The sequence below is a fragment of the Sus scrofa genome, chromosome 16 (genome assembly GCF_054392235.1).
Source record: "Sus scrofa isolate SSC_HxYL_T2T_F1_AM1 chromosome 16, Sscrofa_HxYL_maternal_Yorkshire_Landrace_v2.0, whole genome shotgun sequence".
Taxonomy (NCBI): domain Eukaryota; kingdom Metazoa; phylum Chordata; class Mammalia; order Artiodactyla; family Suidae; genus Sus; species Sus scrofa.
This window is the reverse complement of record NC_139398.1, coordinates 33,909,936-33,931,302: the sequence shown is the minus strand read 5'-3', so window position 1 is coordinate 33,931,302 and position 21,367 is coordinate 33,909,936. Positions and strand designations below refer to the sequence as shown.

Here is a 21,367-nt window from a genome sequence, read left to right as displayed (position 1 = left end):
ACAGCAACACGAGATCCTTTGACCTACACCATAGCTCACAGCAACACAGGATCCTTAACCCTCTGAGCGAGGCCAGGGATTGAACCTGCAACCTCATGGTTCCTAGTCAGATTTGTTTCTGCTGCACCACGACAGGAACTCCCCATCATGTTTTCAATCACTCAACCACAAGTTCTTCCTCTTTCAATTTTGAATGTCATCTGTAAAATGAGGTCAGACTACGTTACTTTGCTCATGTTGCTTTCCCTTCTCACATTCTATGATTCTAAGTCATGTCATGCCAATAACGGGCTTGCCCCATCCACTTTGGTCTATTTAGTTAAGGACACAAATTTTTATATGCACGCAGTGATGAATGGCTTCTCATTAGATTTTTCTGCCACAAATTAAACACAAACATATAAACAGTTACCAAAAGAAGCATATTGAAGGGCATGGGTTTTATGAAGCATAGCAATGACATGAGTCTTTTATAAGTGTTTGCTGGTATAGAATCATAATTACAGCAATCAAGACAGATACACTTCTTTTGTAAGGAAAAAAAGTAATTATAATTTAAAAGCACACAGCTCAAAGTTGCCATCACAAAACGACTATTATAGCAACTATTTCGCGTTTGGACATTTTTTTGGCAGGAGGTCTGGGCATTGTTTATTGTGAGTCAGAAACAGGCACTGAGAAAATATGCAAATTTTTTAAGCAAGAGAAAATGCAGCTTTGACTTGAGAAAACAGGGTGAATGGTGAAAACCGTCTGGGTCTTGCACACAAATCAATCTCAGCAGCTAAAATAATTTTTGGTCATCAGAAACTGTGAGAGTAAATTGGGGTAAATCTGAATAACGTTAGTTTACGCTTTCAAGCTTACATTCAAGATCTGTGCTGTGCTCCAGAGTTAAAGTCCATCTTCTGCTAGTGCCACGGTTATAGGCTGACTCTAAATTGAAAGACCAAGGAAGACAAGGCCTTGGGCTCTTCCTCTGCAACCAGGGCCTGGGAAGATGGCTCCAGCAAAGAAGGGAGAAGGCGAGAAGAAGAAGGGCCAGTCCTCCATCAATGACGTGGTGATCAGGGAGTATGCGATCCCCCTTCACAAGCAAATCCACTGCGTGGGGTTTTTTTTTGGTTTTTTTTTTTTGCTATTTCTTGGGCCGCTCCCGCGGCATATGGAGGTTCCCAGGCTAGGGGTCCAATCGGAGCTGTAGCCACCGGCCTACGCCAGAGCCACAGCAATGCAGGATCCGAACCGTGTCTGCAACCTACACCACAGCTCACGGCAACGCCGGATCATTAACCCACTGAGCAAGGGCAGGGATCGAACCCGCAACCTCATGGTTTGTAGTCGGATTCGTTAACCACTGCGCCACAACAGGAACTCCACTGCGTGGGTTTTAAGAAGCGTGCCCCTCAGGCACTCAAAGGCATCCGGAAATTTGCCATCAAGGAGATGGGAACTCCAGATGTGCACGGCGACCCCAGGCTCAACAAAGGCATCTGGGCCAAAGGAATAAGAAATGTCCCATAAAGGATCCGAGCGCGGTTGCCCAGAAAACGTAATGAAGATGAAGACTCACCAAACAAGCTCTGTACATGGGTCACCTATGTACCTGTCACCACTTTCAAAAGGCTACAGACAGTTAACGTGGATGAGAACTAACTGCTGCTTGTCAAATAAAAATTGGTTGTCGAGGCAAAAAAAAAAAAAGACCAAGGAAAAAACCTCCAGAATGCTACCAATCCCATCTTCCTTGGCTGGGCAGAGGAATTGCTGTGGCCTCCTGAGGCAGGTCACCTCTGGGTCACAGAAGTGGCCTAGTTAAGCCTCCATCTTTACCTGCTGCCCCTCACACAGGATCACATCTGGCAAAATGAAATTCACTCAGGGTGACCAGTTCACTCCTATCCACAGGCCCCCGTTGTAAAAGAGCATTTTTACGAAGAAGCTTGGGCAAACTTTATGAGCCTTCCCTCCAAGGAAAAGATGAGAAGAGGAGTTCCCGTCGTGGCTCAGTGGTTAACGAATCTGACTAGGAACCATGAGGTTGCAGGTTTGATCCCTGGCCTCGCTCAGTGGGTTAAGGATCCGGTGTTGCTGTGAGCTGTGGTGTAGGTTGCAGAGGCAGCTCGGATCTGGTGTTGCTGTGGCTGTGGCTGTGGCCTGCAGCTACAGCTCCAATTGGACCCCTAGCCTGGGAACCTCCACATGCTGCGGGTGCAGCCCTAGAAAAAGAAAAAGAAAAAAAAAGATGAGACCAGAACTATATTTCAAACTTTTTTAACTGGATAAAGTAATTTGTCTATTAGTCCATGTCACAAGTCTAAACCTAGGTCAGCCTGCCCTGTCAAGGAAAACTAACACACCAACTCCAATCCTCCAGCTCAGCTTTAGCCAGCTTGCTTTACCCTAGGAAATAGGACCTGCCAGCCTTATAATGACCTCCTAGCCAATCATGCCCTGTTTCAGTGTGGCTCCTTTTAAAGCTCTGTCAACTCACTCTGCGCTCCCCTCATGCATGGAATGTTTTCCCTTGAGTAAAGAAACACATTTCTTTCTATTTTCTTTTTTTCGCTGTTTAGGGCCGCACCTGCAGCATATGGAGATTCCCAGGCTAGGGGTCTAAATCAGAACCACAGCTGCCGGCCTACGCCACAGCCACAGCAATGCCAGATCCTTAACCCACTGATCAAGGCCAGAGATCAAACTGCATTCTCATAGATACTAGTCGGGTTCGTTACCACTGAGCCACAATGGGAACGCCTAAGCCTTGTTTCTAAATCGTATTATTTTTGTCATTTTGGTAAGCCCTTTATTCAAATAAATGCTCATGATGAAACAGCTGGTAATATGGCACAGCAGGGATAAGCCTAATGTGGAGGTGGACTGCCCAGAGCCATGAGGTTTGCCCTTCCTCTGGCGTCCCCTCCCTTGGCCCCACCAGCATCTGGACCCTGAGTGGGTTGCCAGGGCAAGATACAGAAATGACTGGGTCGGGTAACCCGAAGTGCTCAAATTCTAAGAATAACATTCTCATAAGCTGGAATAACCTCAAAGGGAAAGACAAAGTCTTAAAGTAAACTCTAAGGACCGCACAGTGTTAGTGATGCCTCAATTAAGAAATCTTGGCTTTCCTGGAGTTCCCGTCGTGGCGCAGTGGTTAACGAATCCAACTAGGAACCATGAGGTTGCGGGTTTGATCCCTGGCCTCACTCAGTGGATCCGGAGGTGCCGTGAGCTGTGGTGTAGGTGGCAGACTTGGCTTGGATCCCTAGTTGCTATGGCTGTGGTGTAGGCCAGCAGCTACAGCTCCAATTTGACCCCTGACCTGGGAACCTCCATATGTCGCAGGTGCATGGTGATGAGACAGACTGAACTGAGGGCCAGGTCATAGTTTTTATGGCTTTGTGACCTAACTAAGCCCCAGGATATATGCAGGAAATGAAACAGAGCCAAATCGAGCAAGGCAAGCACACGTCAATGTCAGCACCCAAACCTGGTGTTCACACCCCCAGCCGTGATCATTTTCAAAGAAACGTAGAACGAAACCTGGTGAGACTTGATTCACTTATGAGGCAGATACTTTCAAACCCAATGTTATTAAAGCTGTGTTGTCCAGTATGGTAGCTGCTAGCTGCATGGCCCTAGGGAGTACTTGAATGCAGGCAATGCGAATTGAGCCGGTCTGTATGCATTGGATCTTGAAAACAATCCGAAAAATAATAATAATAATTCATATTGACTAGATGTTTGTAATGATAATATTTTAGATAGTGGGTTAAGCAAAATATATTAAAAATATATTCAATACAATTTTGCCAATTTCTTTTTTCTTTCTTTTTTTTCTTTTTTTTTTAGGGTTGCACCTGCAGAATATGGAAGTTCTCAGGCTAGGGATCGAATCAGAGCTGCAGCTGCTGGTCTACACCACATCTTATAGTCACGCCAGATCCTTAATCCTTTGAGCAAGGCTGGAGCTTGTACCTGCATCCTCACAGATACTAGTTACTAGTTGTGTTCTCACTGAGCCACAATGGGAAATCCTCTTTTTGCCTTTTTTTTTTTTTTTCCTGGTCTTTTGTCTTTTTAGGGCTGCACTTGAGGCATATGGATATTCCCAGGCTATGGATCGAATCAGAGCTACAGCTGCCATCCTATGCCACAACCACACCAATGCTGGATCCAAGCCACGTCTGCGACCTACACCACAGCTCACAGCAATGCCAGATCCTTAACCCACCGAGTGAAGCCAGGGATCAAACCTGCAATCTCATGGTTCCTAGTCGGATTCATTTCCACTGTGCCACAACAGGAACCCCTCTTTTTGCTTTTAATGTGACTAATAGAAAATTAAAAATGACAGATGTGACTTGCATTTTCTCTCTATTGGCTAGCACTGCTATAAAGCGATAACTCTTCACAGAGGAACACTCGGAATTGGCAGATGGCAATGTCCCCTCTCCAAACCATTCTCTCTCAATTTATTTAAATAGATTAGCGTGTGGTGAGAATGTTTTGGTCTCTGCACGAGGTTTAATGCTAGTGGTAATAGTAATCATAATAAAAATAGCTACTATGTATTAAATCTTTTCTATGTGCCAGGCACAGTGCCAAGCGCTTTACATTTGCCTCATTTACTTGTCACAACAACCCTATTGTTACTAAGTTTTATTATTCCCACTTGACCAATGAAGGAATAGAGATTCTGAGAGAATTAGCAATCAGCCAAGGTCACGAGCTGGTTAAGTGGTTGGACTGAGATTCCACCCCAGGCCACTTGCTCTCAAAGCTCTGGCACTTGAGTGCCGCACAATTGTACTTTACCGCAATGAACATTCCCAATGAAAACACTGCCTTCCGAAATCTACAAATTCCCACGAGGTGGGAAGTCTCTGGAGGGAAGGTGGGATGCACCGAGTCGGGCAAGGTAGCTGCAGTCCTCAAGGCTCTTACAATACTGTAGGGAAAACCTATGCACAGTGAGGGAGGTGACAAGTAAGACCCGAGGAGATTGAAAAAGGAAACTCTCTAGACAGACAGCAAAGAGATTCATTCCAGTCTCCGGGGAGGGGGAGGGTTGCATGGAAGGGGTCTTATTTCAGATGGAACTCTGCAGAACTTTTTTCCACACTTAGGAAGAGCTAGGGAGAATCCTCCAAGTGGAGGAGCCCCCAGAGCAAAGGCACAGCATGGACTCCAGAGCAGCTGTTAAAACGAGGCACAGCTGAAAAACCAGAGGTTGAGCACAGTGTATATTGGACAGGTAGAGACTAAGAATATGGCCACAGCGTGGATGCCTTGCTTTCTTTGTTTTGTTTTTTGTTTTTTGCTTTTTAGGGCTGCACCCGCAGCATATGGAGGTGCCCAGGCTAGGGGTCTAATTGGAGCTACAGCTGCCAGCCTACACCAGAGCCACAGGCACATCAGATCTGGGCCATGTCTGCAACCTACACCGCAGCTCATGGCAACCCGGATCCTTAACCCACTGAGCGAGGCAGGGATCAAACCCACAACCTCATGGTTCCTAGTCGGATTTGTTCCCTCTGCACCACGACGGGAACTCCTCTTTGTTTTTTATTGACGTATAGGTGATTTACAATATTTTGTTAGTTTCAGACATATAGCAAATTGATTCAGCTATCTATATATTCTTTTTTCTATTCTTTTCCATTATGTTATTATAAGATACTGAATATAGTTCCCTGTGCCGTACAGTAAACCCTCGTTGTTATTTTATATGTGGAAGTATAAAAAGTGGAAGTATAAACCCAAAGCTCCTAATTTATCTATCCTTCTCTGTCTTTTTCTTTCTTGACAAGCATTTCTTGGGTTGCAAAAAAGTCTTTAGGTGTGACTTTTAAAATCAAAGGGAGTTCCATCTTTGGGCGGGTGCAGTCCTAAAAAGACATTAAAAAAAAAAAAAATCGAAGATATTTTTGTATTGATGCCATTTGTAAAATGCTCAATCTTTTTCTCTAGAATCTGGCCAAACAAGCAATAGTCCCAACAGATGCAAAATCAGCTCTTAAGGCCTTCTGAGAACCACCAATCTTCATGAACCAAAAGGAACATCTTATCCAAATGTAATATAGACACAGCAGGAGGGACCCCCTGGCGGCCAACACTCTTTCATAGTTCAAGATTTTTATCAGCAGAAACAATATGCCTTCTCACCTACGCTCCTGCCACAGCCCCACCCCAGTCTAATCGAGTCAAAATACTGGCTTTCTTTGACTCCATTACAGGAGATTTGTCTCAGGGGCAATAGATCCACAAAAGAATAATAATTGCTAACATTTTCTCTTTTTTTCTAGGGCCACACCCATGGCGTATGGAAGTTCCCAGGCTAGGGGTCAATCGGAGCTGCAGTTGCTAGCCTACAACACAGCCACAGCAATGTGGGATCCAAGCCAAGTGTGCGACCTACACCTCAGCTCCCCCAAAGCTGGATCCTTAACCCACTGATCGAGGCTGGGGATCAAACCCACCTCCTCATGGATACTAGCTGGATTCTTTTCCACTGTACCACAAGAGGACCTCCAATGATTGCTAACATTTTCTAAAAGGCTAGAAAAAGCAGCTTTCAGCAGTATGTAGAAGAGAGTAAAGAATTTCATTAGATAATCTGTTGGAATCCCATTTATCATTATTTGTTTATTTATTTAGTCTTTTGTCCTTTCAGGGCCGCACCCGCAGCATATGGAGGTTCCCAGGCTAGAAGTCTAATTGGAGCTATAGCTGCTGGCCTACGCCAGAGACATAGCAACGTAGGATCCTAGCCGAATCTGCAACCTACACCACAGCTCACGGCAACACCGGCTCCTTAACCCTCTAAGCAAGGCCAGGGATCAAACCCACAACCATATGGTTCCTGGTTGGATTCGTTAACCACTGAGCCACGACGGGAACTCCTATATTTTTTATTTTTTAATTAATTAATTAATTAATTTTGCTTTTTAGGGCCACACCTGCGGCATATGGAGGTTCTCAGGCTAGGGGTCGAATTGGAGATACAGCTGCTGGTCTACACCACAGCCACGGCAATGCCAGATCCTTAACCCACTGAGCGAGCACAGGGATTGATCCTGTGTCCTCCTGAATGCTAGTCAGATTCGTTAACCACTGAGCCATGACAGGAACTCCTGGAATCCCTTTTTAAATATCAAAGTTTTCAAATGTAATTTTAAACACAGAACTCACGCCTCACATCCTTGAGTTTCCCCTTCCTTGGCATATGCCCATTTTTTTACCAAATTCACTGTGACTCAGAACTGCCCATCAGCTTTCAAATTCTTCCAGGAAATTGGAGCCACCAGGTGAGGTCTATTGTTATGGAAGAGTCGAGTGATAAAAATGTAGTCCCAACCTAATTTCAGCGCAGGGTTTGTCTCCAGGTTAAAATGTGTGGGGGTGAAACTAAGGAAAGGAGGCAAGCTGGAGGGTAAATTTACTCCAGCTTAACTACCCTTTGCACCAGTCTTTTACTATGAATTCAATACTGTAGACAGGACTGAGTAAAATCTACCTGGAATAAGGTCCCTACGTCAATCCTGCAGCTTCATCTCTGGCCTCTCCTTAATCCACCTAGGATGTCTGGTCTTCCCAACATTTTTTTTTTTTTTTGTCTTTTGTCTTTTGAGGGCCATACCCTCGGCATATGGAGGTTCCCAGGCTAGGTGTCTAATCGGAGTTCTGGCTGCCAGCCTACGCCAGAGCCACAGCCACAGCAATGCCAGATCCAAGCCGCGCCTGTGACCTACACCACAGCTCATGGCAACGCCAGATCCTTAACCCACTGAGCAAAGCCAGGGATCGAACCCTCAACCTCATGGTTCCTAGTCAGATTTGTTTCTGCTGAGCCACAGCAAGAACTCCCCAACTCCTTATCACAGAAAATTTCATTTCTTGCTGGCCCTTTAGAACTATTCTTCTGGGTCTTTTGGATGAGACTTCAATCTTTATTTGAGATACTGGGGCTTTATGGAAGGAAGTCCATCCTCCAGGCTAGCCTTGAGTTGCTGAGAGCTTAAATATGCACATTGAGCAGCTCCTATTGTGGCTCAGCAGGTTAAGAATCTGACATATTGTCCATGAGGATGCAGGTTCCATCCCTGTCCTCACTCAGTGGGTTAAGCATCCGGCGTTGCCATAGCTGCAGTGTAGGTCTCAGATGTGGTTGGGATCTGGCATGGCTGTGGCTGTGGCCTAGGCCTGCAGTTGCAGCTCCAATTTAATCCCTAGCCTAGGAACTTCCATATGCCATGGGTGTGGCCATAAAAGGGGAAAAAAATGCACATTGACTGTATGAATTGAAATTGGTATGATTAGGGTGAGAAAAAGGAAAAGAACAAACAGTGAGCAAGAGCACAAGTAATCTCCAAAAGGATAGCAACAGGCTATGGTGAAAGCTGGGATTTTGATTCTCTTTAGGAAGTCAGTGTGGACTAGAGGAAGGCTCCTTTCTGACCTTTTCTCTTCAGTTGATGCGACATTTCCAGATTCCTTAGCCCTGACAGCATGGCTCTGGAGTTTTCACATCTTATTCTAGGGCCTCTTCCCTACTTACAGAGGCTCAGACTCGCTACCATGTTTTCCCTCTAAAAATTTTGAGCTTTTAGGTCTCCAAAAATGTTTTTTTTTTTTTTTTTTTTTTTTGACAAGAGTAAAAATTATAAAGTGAAATGTGAGCATTGCCCTTCTCCACTCCTTCATGCCCCCAGCCTACGCTGGACATTCAGCTGTTTATTACTCTTTTTTTGTGTGTCTTTTTGCCTTTTCTAGGGCCGCTTCCTTGGCATATGGAGGTTCCCAGGCTAGGAGTCTAATTGGAGCTGTAGCCACCAGCCTACGCCAGAGCCACAGCAACGTGGGATCTGAGCCGCGTCTGAGACCTAGACCACAGCTCACGGCAACGCCGGATCCTTAACCCACTGAGCGAGGCCAGGGATCGAACCCTCAACCTCATGGTTCCTAGTTGGATTCGTTAACCACTGCGCCATGACTGGAACTCCTCAGCTGTTTATTACTTTTCATGCAACAAGTTTCTATTGAGTCCCTGTGGTGAAGAAAGGAGAGAGGGTCTGGATGCACTTGTTCATGAAGGAGACAGACCCTAACCAAAGAGATGTTCTTTTTCCATTAGGAAAGTGTTCTGGAGTTCCCTCCGAGTGGAACTGGAAGCCGCTGTAGTGCTTAGCTTAGCACAGAGAGGAGGAAGTGGCTTTTTAAAGAAGCAAACTCTAGCTGCTGCACGGAGAATGGTTAAGGTGAGCAACTAGTTAAGGAGGCTGCTGGAAAAGCCCCAAGGAGAGCTGTTAGGGGCTTGGTTTAAAGTGACAAACCAGAGGAGTTCCCGTCATGGCACAGTGAAAATGAATCCGACTAGCAACCATGAGGTTGCAGGTTCAATACCTGGCCTTGCTTAGTGGGTTAAGGATCTGGCATTGTAGTGAGCTGTGGTGTAGGTCACAGACCCGGCTCGGATCCTGAGTTGCTGTGGCTCTGGCATAGCTCCGATTAGACCCTAGCCTGGGAATCTCCATAAGCCAAAGTTGAGGCCCTAAAACTCAAAAAAAAGAAAAAAAGAAAAGAAAGAAAAAAAGCGACTAACCAGAAAAGTGACAAGTAGTAATCCTATCAGGGAATGTGTTTTGCAAGAATTGTCAGAATTGGATAATATTTGGACAAAAGGTGTGAAGGAAAGAGAGCAGTGAAGGATGGAACTACAGTTTTAAGCTTGAGTAACTGGGTAAATAGAATTTAACTGAAATGGGGTGGAAAGCCTGAGGTTCAGGTTAGCTCTAAGGAAATGAAAAGCTCTGATTTAGATTCTCTCAGATCTCCAAGTGGAGATGGTCAGGTGACAATGGCATTTACGAGAGACTGAGAGCTCAGATTCCATAGTTGGGACTTGTCCTTCATGTGAAATTAAAAGCTCCAGCTGTGGAGTTCCCGTTGTGGCGCAGCGGAAATGAATCCATGAGGATGCCGTTTGATCCCTTGCCTATCTCAGTAGGTTAAGGATCCGGCGTTGCTGGGAGCTGTGGTGTAGGTTGCAGACATGGCTTGGATCCCATGTTGCTGTGGCTGTGGCACAGGCTGGCAGCTATAGCTCCGATTCTACCCCTAGCCTGGGAACCTCCATATGCTGTGGGTATGGTCCTAAAAGGCAGGAAAAAAAAAAAAAAAGACAAAAAAGATAAATAAAATAAAAGCTCCAGCTCTGCATGAGCGTGTCAAGAGAGTGCGTGAGTGTGCACAGAGACAAAGCAGAAGGTTTGTAATGGAAATGGAATGAAATTACTGAAAACCAAAGAGTCCAGTTGGTTTTGTTTAACATTATACAGGCTCGGACGCCAAACACTTTTATAAGGGCTGCAATGATATCTAATAAAATCTCTATTATCCTGCTCCCAAATGTTAGCCAAATTTCTGATAAGCATTTATTGGCTTGAAAAGGCCAAGACTTTTGGCCTGAGAAACTGGAAGACTGTGATTGTAATTTACTGATTTGGGGAAGACCAGGAAGCGTCTTGTGCTGGGTGTGGGCAGGACCGGAAATCAGATGATAATCAAGTGGAGAGGTTGAAAAGGCTGCTAGATGTAAGCCAAGGAAATCAGGGCAGAGGTCTGGTTGGAGATTAGATTTGGTATTATCAACCTCTAGATAGTGTTTAAAGCTATCGCACAGATTAATATTAAAAACGTGGATTTCCTAATACCTAGAGGTGGAAAAGATATGGAGGAATTGGGAGGGAGACCTGTGGTAAGGCAGGAAAAAGCAGAAGGGTTATTTAATATGCCAAATTATTTCAAACCTGACAGGAACTTAAAAATATCAAATAGTCAGAGAATCTCTTGAAATGTAAAACAATCATAGAATATCATGGGTTTTATTTAGGTCTCTGTAGTTGATTCTGAGTCTTCTCAGGATTGTATATATACTTGCTATACATTTCCAGCTAATCTGTGTGGCACACCGACCAGGGGTTTTGGCAGGAATGATACGTGAAGCGGAAAACTGGCTTCTCAACTCCTGACGGCCCTGCTGTGAGATGCTCTTTAAGTCTCTCTGTCGTGAACTCAGAGGGTATAGAATGGCGTGGTTACATAATTCAACTCCCAGGGTTGAGAGGACTTGGAGGTTGGAGTCTTTAAGCAACCACAAAGGAGCTACAACACTTCACTGGATGTTGTATTTCTTTATTTTATTTTTTGGCCATGCCCGCGGCATGCAGAAGTTCCCGGGCCAGGGGTTGAACCCTAGCCATCTCAGTGAAAACACTGAATCCTTAACCCCGAGGCCCCCAGGGAACTCTTTGCAATCCTTTATTTTTTGAGATTATGCCGAGACTTTTTTCTGGAGTTCTGAACCTGAGGTTGGAGGAGATGTCCGGAGGGTCTTCTATGGACAGAGCCCAGGCAGCTGTGAACTTGGATGTGAAAAATACTACAACTTCACGTTTGTTAAATTTTAGTTGACATATAGCAATTCCTTCACTGAAGAATGTAGGCAAAAATCATGTTAACATTAGCAGTACTTGGACTTTGTCACCAGGAGAAAGAACAGATATTACTACATATTACAGATATGCCTTAAAATTGTTCCCAATCTCTCAACACATCATCTATGTGCCTCGCTACTTGAAAACTGCAATAGCTATTAAGACTGATGTTGTACCTTTTTTATTGTGTTAGTAGCTAAGCATATGTACATATAAATATGTTTATAGTGATTAAGCATATATACATATAACTGTATTTTGAGACAATTGGTTCCTTTTGTAATTTTTGCACTATATTTAATGTACTTATATATATATATATATATTTTTTTTTTTTGTCTTTTTGCCATTTCTTGGGCCGCTCCTGCAGCATATGGAGGTTCCCAGGCTAGGGGTCTAATGGGAGCTGTAGTCGCCAGCCTAAGCCAGAGCCACAGCAACGCAGGATCCGAGCCACGTCTGCGACCTACACCACAGCTCACAGCAACGCCGGATCCTTAACCCACTGAGCAAGGGCAGGGATCGAACCCACAACCTCATGGTTCCTAGTCGGATTCGTTAACCACTGTGCCACGACGGGAACTCCTACTTATATTTTTAATTTTATTTTGAGAAAGGACTTAGATTGTCAAAGGGGACAATGGTGCACTGTCTCTGTACTTGTGACCTGAATTTTTTCTTTCCTTTTTTGGGGGCAGGGGGCTGCACCCTGGGGCATATGGAAGTTCCCAAGTTAGGAGTCAGATTGGAGCTGCTGCTGCCGACCCACACCACAGCTTATGGCGATGCCACATCCTTAATGCACTGAGCAGGGTTAGAAATTGAACCTGCATCCTCATGGATACTAGTCAGGTTCATTTCCACTGAGCCAACACAATAGGAACTCCCTATGTTTTTCTTCTGATGAATGATACTGGACATCTTTTCATGTCTTTAAGAGCCATTTCTATTTCATATTCTTTGCCTGTTTTCCTGTCGAGTTGTTAGTCTCTTCTTGCATACATAGAATGTGTATATTAAGAAAATTTGGCCTTTTTCCCTGTGATTTAAGTTTCTAATATTTTGATCAGTTTGCTTTTTATCTTTGATATTTGATGGGTTTTGCTTTAAATATATTTTTATTTATTTTTATTTTTATTTTTTTGCTTTTCCGGGCCACACCTGCGGCATATGGAGGTTCACACACTAGGGGTCCATTCAGAGCAATGCCAGATCCTTAACCCACTGAGTGAGGCCAGGGATTGAACCGGCAACCTCATGGTTCCTAGTCAGATTTTTTCCCATGTGCCATGATGGGAACTCCATACATATATTTTGATTTTTATGTAATTGAAATGGTCACTCTTTCCTTTTATGGTTCCTGGGAAATTTTATGGTACTTAAGATTATAAAGAGACTCCAGTGATTTCTTCCCTCTCTTTTTTTTCTTTTTCTTTTTCTTTTTTCTTTTTAGGGCTGCAGGTACAGCATATGGAAGTTCCCAGGCTAGGCATTGAATTGGAGCTGTAGCTGCCAGCCTACAACACAGCCACAGCCATGCCAGATCCAAGCCGCGCCTGTGACCTACACCACTGCTGGATCCTTAACCCAGTGAGCGAAGCCAGGGCTCAAACTTGAGTCCTTATGGACACTAGTTGGGTTTGTTTCCACTGAGCCACAATGGCAACGCCTTTGGCTTGGTTTCTTTTCCAGATGATTGTTCCAACACATTTTATTAAATAATTTTTATTTTCTCTATTGATGTCTTTAATATTTTATTTTTTTTAGAGTATAGTTGATTTACAGTGTTGTGTCAATTTCTGCTGTTCAGCACAGTGATCCAGTCATACATATATATATATATATAATTTTTCTCATACTATCTTCTATCATGTTCTATCCCAAGAGATCGTACATAGTTCCCTGTGCTGTACAGTAGGAGTCAATGCTTATCCATTCTAAATGTTATAGTTTGTATCTACTAACCCCAAACCCCGTCCATTCCACTTCCTCCCGCCTCTCTCTATTGATATTAAATACCATCTCCATAACTACTAAATTTCCACATATATTTATGTCTATTTACTGCCTTTCTACATTGATTCATTTATCTGTCTGCACATTCAGTGTGTCAAGACCACAGTGTTATAATATTAAGACATTCTTTCAGTGCTTTTGTTTCTCTCAATTATCCTAACTACTCTTGAATGCTTATTTTTCCACGTGTACTTCATTTTAAAGCCAGCTTATACATTCCCATATCTCCTTATTTTATTGAGATTTCCCAGAGAGCCCAAAAATAGCATTTCTTTTCTCTGTCCGGGTTATAAACAAAGTAAGAAAAAATGGTAAAGAATTAGGCATACAGGAGATAAAAATAGAAGCTTTGTTAGAGACTATGGCTTAGTTGGATAGCTAAGCACACCTCCAAATGGCCTTGTGACCTGAATCTCAGGATCAGGCACCCCCATGGTCTGGGGGTGGCCTCTTGAGGTGCAAGCTGACTAGGTGAGATTCTTGGAACCATGATCCTTGAAAAAGGAAGGAATGGAGCCAAGAAAGCCTACTTTATTTTTCCCAAATTTGCCAGAGAAGGAGAAGGAGGAGTGAGTGAGTGGGGGCCGGGGAGGGAGCGGTGATGAGAAAGAGGCCTTGAAAAATTAATCCTCTGCAAGAAAGAAAACTGAAGCTTTCCCGTCTAACAAATTGATGTTGGGCAGAGTCAACTATTATTCCACTTTTTTTTTTAAAGTAAGATACGTAGGACACAGAGATGTTAGGAAGAAACTCAGGAACTTCCGGGAGTTCCCGTCGTGGTGCAAGGGTTAACGAATCTGACTAGGAACCGACTACGAACCATGAGTTGCAGGTTCAACCCCTGGCCTTGCTCAGTGGGTTAAGGATCCGGCGTTGCTGTGAGCTGTGGTGTAGGTCGCAGACGCGGCTCGGATCCCGAGTTGCTGTGGCTCTGGTGTAGGCCAGTAGCAACAGTTCCCATTAGACCCCTAGCCTGGGAACCCTCATATTCCATGTACAGACTTTGTTGCCATCAACAAATCTACATTAATTACATTGGTATCTCCTCTCACCCCAGTGTAAACAGGATGGAAATCATAAAGATAAATTTCTCCGTTGATCTTTTTCTGCTTGGTTTACATGATTTACAAATAATGCTCAATTCAGTCTCACAGGCAAATAATCCTCAATCCAACCTTGAACTGCTTCTGTTTGGAATGTTGACATCGAGGTCAACTTTTTGCAGTGCAGGACAGCGTTTTCCATCTTTCTTGGCGTCTCTCATGTAGCTTGCCTCTGACTCTTTTCTCAAATTGATTAACCCTGAAAGGATGTCAACTTCCACGCACAGTTCCCTCTACAGAGTATGGTTTTCATATCCTTGGTGGTTTCTATAAGGTTATTGCTGTGGACCCTAATGTTGAAGGAGAAAGACCTAGAAATCCTCTCTGATTTTCTGAAGTTGAAGCTAGAATTACTCAGGGCCAACCATCTGCCCTACACCCATTCTACTCCTATCCCGTGGCATTGGCCGCTCTACAGCTGATCAGACATGGTGGGCCCAACATATCTTTTCAATGATCACTTAGCTCTTCCTAATCCACATGGTCTTTGAGGTGGTAGATCCATCTTAGCTTTCCAACCCCTGTCCCCCCACCCCTAAGACCTATGGCTCTATCGAATTTCAAAGCAGGACATTATACCTACCCAAGCATATGTTCTGAAACCATACGGTACTTATTTTTTTGTTTGGTTTGGTTTTTTTAGGACTGCATTCGTGGCATAGGGAGGTTCCCAGGCAAGGGGTTGAATCAGAGCTGTAGCCAATGGCCTATACCACAGCCATGCTGGATCCTTCACCCACTGATCAAAGCCAGGCATGGAATCTGCGTCCTCATGGATGCTAGTCAGATTCACTTCAGCTGAGCCACGATGGGAATTCCAGTACTTACTTTTAAATAGATATGTTCATATGGTAGAAAGAATCATCTTTTTTTTTTTTTTTTTTTTTTTTTTTTTTTTTTTGTCTTTATGCCTTTTCTAGGGCCACTCCCTCGGCATATGGAAGTTCCCAGGCTAGGGGTCTAATCGGAGCTGTAGCCACCGGCCTACACCAGAGCCACAGCAACATGGGATCCGAGCCACCTCTGCGACCTACACCACAGCTCACGGCAACGCCGGATCCTTAACCCACTGAGCAAGGCCAGGGATCGAACCCGAAACCTCATGATTCCTAGTCGGATTCGTTAACCACTGCGCCACGATGGGAACTCCTAGAAAGAATCATCTTAAATGTACATTATTATTGGAATCAGAAGAGAAGAATGTATTTACTTTTGAATGGATGGTTGAAAAAGAATTCTGTTTTATTGCATAACCTGCTAAAGAACTAACGCAAGTCATGAGTACAACAAGTGTTTATGGTCTTCCTTTCTGTGTGTGGTGGTTGGTGTTTTTTTTGTTTTGTTTTGTTTTAGTTTTAAAAATCATTTTCTGTCTTAGAGCTATTGATGAAGCTTAAGCTCACTCCACTGAAGAGCTTGTTAGTGTTCATCACAGCATCTGTGCTGTATTTTGGGAGGTCCATGGAACTTAATTGGAAAGAAAGTTGGCTTTAATTTCTTCTTTTCGTCCCCTCTACTTGAACAAATAAAGTCTGGCTCTTTGAAGACCCATTGTAAAAAAAAAAAAAATCATTCTTCAGTTTCCTCTTGATTTCTGTTTATTGCTAAAAGTTTTCCCAGAGGAGGGCTACAGGCAATCCTAGAACAGTTCAGGCGTTCTCTTCTATTCCTTTTCTATCGCAGGGCTCCAGATAAGAGCCCTGAAGAAGGGAACATATTCAGCCCTCACAGCAGGACGTCAGTAATTTATAATAACCTCTCCCACAGCCCCCAGCTCTCAGCACTGTTCACTTTATCCCAGGATCCTTAGCATAGCACAAAGGAAGACTTTGAACATCCCTGGACTCCGCATCCCTGCTGAGAGCCCAGGATGCAGGATACTGCACAGCGGTCTTCAAAAAGCCCCCTGATTTTATTTCTGCCTCTGATTTCTGAGCTGGAGTCTTCTGCTTGAACAAGGGGAAGAACAGCTGTGTAAATAAATACAGATGACTGCAACTGGCTGCATGCTTTCCCTGACTGCCTGCTGCACTCACATGGGCTCTCTGTTGATTGTGTGTAGGATGGATAAAGACATGTGTCCCAAAGTGCAGCAATATATGGTATCGTTCAGAGAGAAAATTGTCTGGTATTAAGCACCTGGGAGAGTGTTCTGTATAAAAGAGGGAGGCGAGGCTGCAGGCTAACCAGAAACAGTTACCTCTATCATATGACTGTACTCAGGAACTTCGAGAAAGCCCATTTTCCTAAAAAGCCATCGATCGTTCATTCAACAAACATTAATCGAGCATCTACTACATAGAAAGAATTTTTCCAAGTGTTTATGGGAACACTTGGCAAACGTCAGTGAGGACTGTCTATGCCTTTAAAGCCGTAGATCAGAGCAAAAAGATAAAGCAGTGAATAACGGTATAATTTCTGAAAGCGACCAGCCTGTGTTTGAGTTTAAATTCATTACCTACTGGCTGTGTGGCCTTGGGCAAGTTGCCAACCCTTTCTGAGCCTCAGTTTGCCCATCTCTCATACTGTCTTCTTCATTGTGAGGATTAAATGATGTGATGCGCAGCGTCTGCTGCAGGATAAATTCTCAATAAAAAGATTTGCTAAGTCAGAAAGAGAAAGACAAATACCATCTGATATCACTTATATCTGGAATCTAATATAAGGCACAAATGAACCTTTCCACAGAAAAGAAAATGATGGACTTGCAGAATAGACTTGTAGTTGCCAAGGGGGAGGGCGGAGGGGGGAGGGAAGCAGGTGGTTGGGGAACTTGGGGTTAATAGATGCAGACTATTGCCTTTGGAATGGATTAGCAATGAGATCCTGCTGTGTGTGTAGCACTGGGAACTATGTCTAGTCACTTATGATGGAGCATGATAATGTATAGATATAGAATGTGTACATGTATGTATAACTGGTCACCACGTTGTACAGTAGAAAAAAAGTTGTATTGGGGAAATAACAATGAAGAAAAAAGATTTTCGGAGTTCCCATCGTGGCGCAGTGGTTAACGAATCCGACTAGGAACGATGAAGTTGCAGGTTCGGTCCCTGCCCTTGCTCAGTGGGTTAACAATCCGGCGTTGCCGTGAGCTGTGGTGTAGGTTGCAGACGTGGCTCGGATCCCGCGTTGCTGTGGCTCTGGCGTAGGCCCGTGACTACAGCTCCGATTTGACCCCTAGCCTGGGAACCTCCACATGCCGTGGGAGCGGCCCAAGAAATAGCAAAAAGACAAAAAGAAAAAATATTTGCTATCATATTACATAAGATGTGGACTGAAGTTCTCTTGTGGCACAGCAGGTTAGGGATCCGATGTTGTCACTGCAGCAGTTTAGGTCACTGCTATGGCGCAGGTATCATCTCTGGCCCAGAAACTTCCACATGCCTCTGGTGTGACAAAAAAAAAAAAAAAAAAAAAATATATATATATATATATATATATGAACTACGCTACTGTAACAGAGACTTCGACCCCCAAAAAAACTAGTAGCATAGCATAATAGAAACTACTTTTCTCTGTTAGAGCTAAGAAGTCTGGGGCTGTAAGAATATCTTTGCCTTTTTCAAAATGTACTTTCATTTCTAAGACCAAGATGGTTGCTCCAGGCTATCACATCCTTGCCAGCAAGAAAGAGAAAAGGCCAGCAGGGGCACGCTTATTGCTTTTAAGGAATAACCCAGAAGTGGCGTGTTCTCTTTCTGGTTCCATCCCATGGCCCACAGCTAAGTCACATGATTGTATCAAGCTACATCAGGAGGGCGGGAATTGTGTCTAGCTGGCCGTGTGCTCAGCTAAAACTCATAACTTCTGCTGTGTGAAAGGGATGGCTATGGTAGTTCCCATTGTGGAGCAGCAGAAACCAATCTGACTAGGAACCATGAGGTTGCGGGTTCGGTCCCTGGCCTTGCTCAGTGGGTTAAGGATCCGGCGTTGCTGTGAGCTATGGTGTGGGTCGCAGATGCGGCTTAGATCCCACGTTGTGTCTCTAGCATAGGCCGGTGGCTACAGCTCTGATTGGACCCCTGGCCTGGGAACCTCCATATGCCGAGAGTGAGGCCCTAAAAGGCAAAAAAAAAAAAAAAAAAATTTCCGATGGCTAGCAGCACATCATAAAGAGCCTGAGATATTTGGACTGTACTTTTCAGGTGATGAAGAGATAGAATATCTTTTTTTTTTTTTTTTTTTTTTTTAAACAGCTGCATCCAGGGCATATGGAAGTTCCTGGGCTAGGGGTTGAATTGGAGCTGCAGCTGCTGGCCTACACCACAGCTTGTGGTAATGCTGGATCCTTGACCAAATTAGCGAGGCCAGGGATCAAACCTGCATCCTCACAGATACTATGTTGGGGTCTTAACCTGTTGAGCCACAGTAGGAACTCCTAGCATAGCTTTTTTTGTAGGGGAGGGGAAGACAGGGGGTGTGGTTTAAGAACATATATCTGACAGTGGTGAGTAGGCTAGGAGGTGAATGACCAATTTGGGAAATCATTTCAATAAACCAGGAATGAGATTTTGAGGGCCTGAACTGGGCCAAGGTGGTGGGGAGACTGGTCCAGGAGAGCCAGATGGGAGAAACTTTTGGAAATAGAATCAACAAGATGTGATAACCCATTGAGCATGAGTAGGAAGAAAATAGGTCAAGAATGACTTAAATTTTTCAGCTTTGGCTTTTTCTTTCTTTTTTTAAATTTTATTTATTTATTTATTTATTGTCTTTTTGCCATTTCTTGGGCCGCTCCCTCGGCATATGGAGGTTCCCAGGCTAGGGGTCGAATCAGAGCTGTAGCCACCAGAGCCTACGCCACAACCATAGCAATGCGGGATCCAAGCTGCGTCTGCAACCTACACCACAGCTCACAGCAACGCTGGATCCTTAATCCACTGAGCAAGGCCAGGGATTGAACCAACAACCTCATGGTTCCTAGTCGGATTCGTTAACCACTGAGCCACGATGGGAACTCCCTCTTTCTTTTTTTCAGTATTACTTACTCAATGAATTTATTACATTTATAGTTGTGCAAGCTTTGGCTTTTTCAAGGCCTCCTCTAATTGCGTTGATCTTTTTGGATAATTGTTTACTGTCTGCTCCAGACATTAGAACATGTGACTATAAACTCATCTATAGCTGCATAACAAACCATCCTCAACTTCGTGGCATAAAAAAATTATTATTATTATTTCTCATGATTGTAAAGGTTGACGGGGCTCAGTGCGGTGGTTATCACTCAGGATCTTTCACTTAGCCAGACAAGGGCTGGAGGTGGAATCATCTCAAAAACACACGTCTGGTGCTTGATGATGTTGGTTACTGACTGAGCTTTCGGCTGAACCTGTTGGCCAGAACACCTGTGGGTCACCGTGATCTCTCCCCGTGGCCTGGGTTCCTCACAGCATAGTGACTGGGCTCCCAGAACACACTTCGTAGAAACTGTCAAAGGAGCAGCTGTATTGCTGCTTAGGACGGAGACCCACGGCGGTATTTCCACTGTATTCAGTTCATTGGACGTGAATCACGAAGGCCAGCCCGTGTTAAGGGCTTGATGGAGGGACTGTTGAAGTGCCACAGAGGATGTAGGCGAAGGACAAGGAAATGCTGGCTCCTATTGATCATTCCTAGCCATGTGGCCATCATTACTACCTGTGTAATGAACTTGATTTTTTTTTTAATTTTTAAAAATTTATTTATTTATTTATTTATTATTATGATTATTTTTGCTTTTTAGGCATGCACCTATGGCATATGGAGGTTCCCAGGCTAGGGGGTCCCATCAGAGCTATAGCTGCTGGCCTACAACACAGCTCACAGCAAAGCTGGATCCTTAACCCACTGAGCAAGGTCAGGGATTGAACCCACAACCTCATGGTTCCTGGTTGAATTTGTTTCCGCTGCACCACAACGGGAACTCCGGGACCTTGATTTTTAGCAGCTGCCACTAACACCACTGGGAGAGAGAACATCACAATCCCTTTTCATTGGGCCAGTGGCTCCTGAGTAGGGTGTAAGTGGACTTGAGTTAAAAGATAAAATCGAAGCATATTTTGAAATAAAAGAGTTTATTTGAGCAAGAATTGATTCGAATCAGGCAGCATTCAATTTAGCTGATTGAGAGGAGCTCCAATGAGTTGTACAAAAGACTTTTACAGGCAAAGGGAAGTAGGAAGAAGGAAGTTATGAGGTGCTCCCCCCAAAAAGGAGCAGGTTGGTTATTGCGAAATTGCTTTCTTTAAAGGGATGGCAGGAGTCTAGGAGTCAGATTACCTGACGGTGCTGATCAGGTGATTCCTGGTGGACTGGCTGAAGATTTCACTTCTGGGAGAATCTAAGTTTGGGGACATGGGTAAGCTTGTGTTCAGTGGTTAATGTTTCAGTATTTTTTTAAGAAATGATCTAAAAAGAACAAAATAATGTCATCTGCATCAACTTGGATAGAACTAGAGACTCTCATATTAAGTGAAGTAAGTCAGAAAGAGAAAGACAAATACCATGTGATATCACTTATATCTGCAATCCAGTATATGGCACAAATGAAACTTTCCACAGAAAAGGAAGTCACAGACTTGGAGAAGAGACTTGTGGTTGCCAAGAGGGGGCGGGGGTGGTGGTGGAGGGAGTGATACGACCTGGGAGTTTGGAGCTAATAGATGCAACCTATTGCATTTGAAGTGGATAAGCAATGAGATCCTGCCATATAGCACAGAGAACTGTATCTAGTCACTTGTGATGGAACATGATGGAGGCTAATGTGAG

The 21,367-nt window shown here is 44.0% G+C and overlaps 1 pseudogene; it reads left to right on the top strand.

Annotated features, from left to right (window-relative positions):
* The first annotated feature begins 976 nt into the window (after positions 1-976).
* Positions 977-1,670, top strand: LOC100515866 (large ribosomal subunit protein eL31-like; annotated as a pseudogene).
* Positions 1,671-21,367: the final 19,697 nt, after the last annotated feature.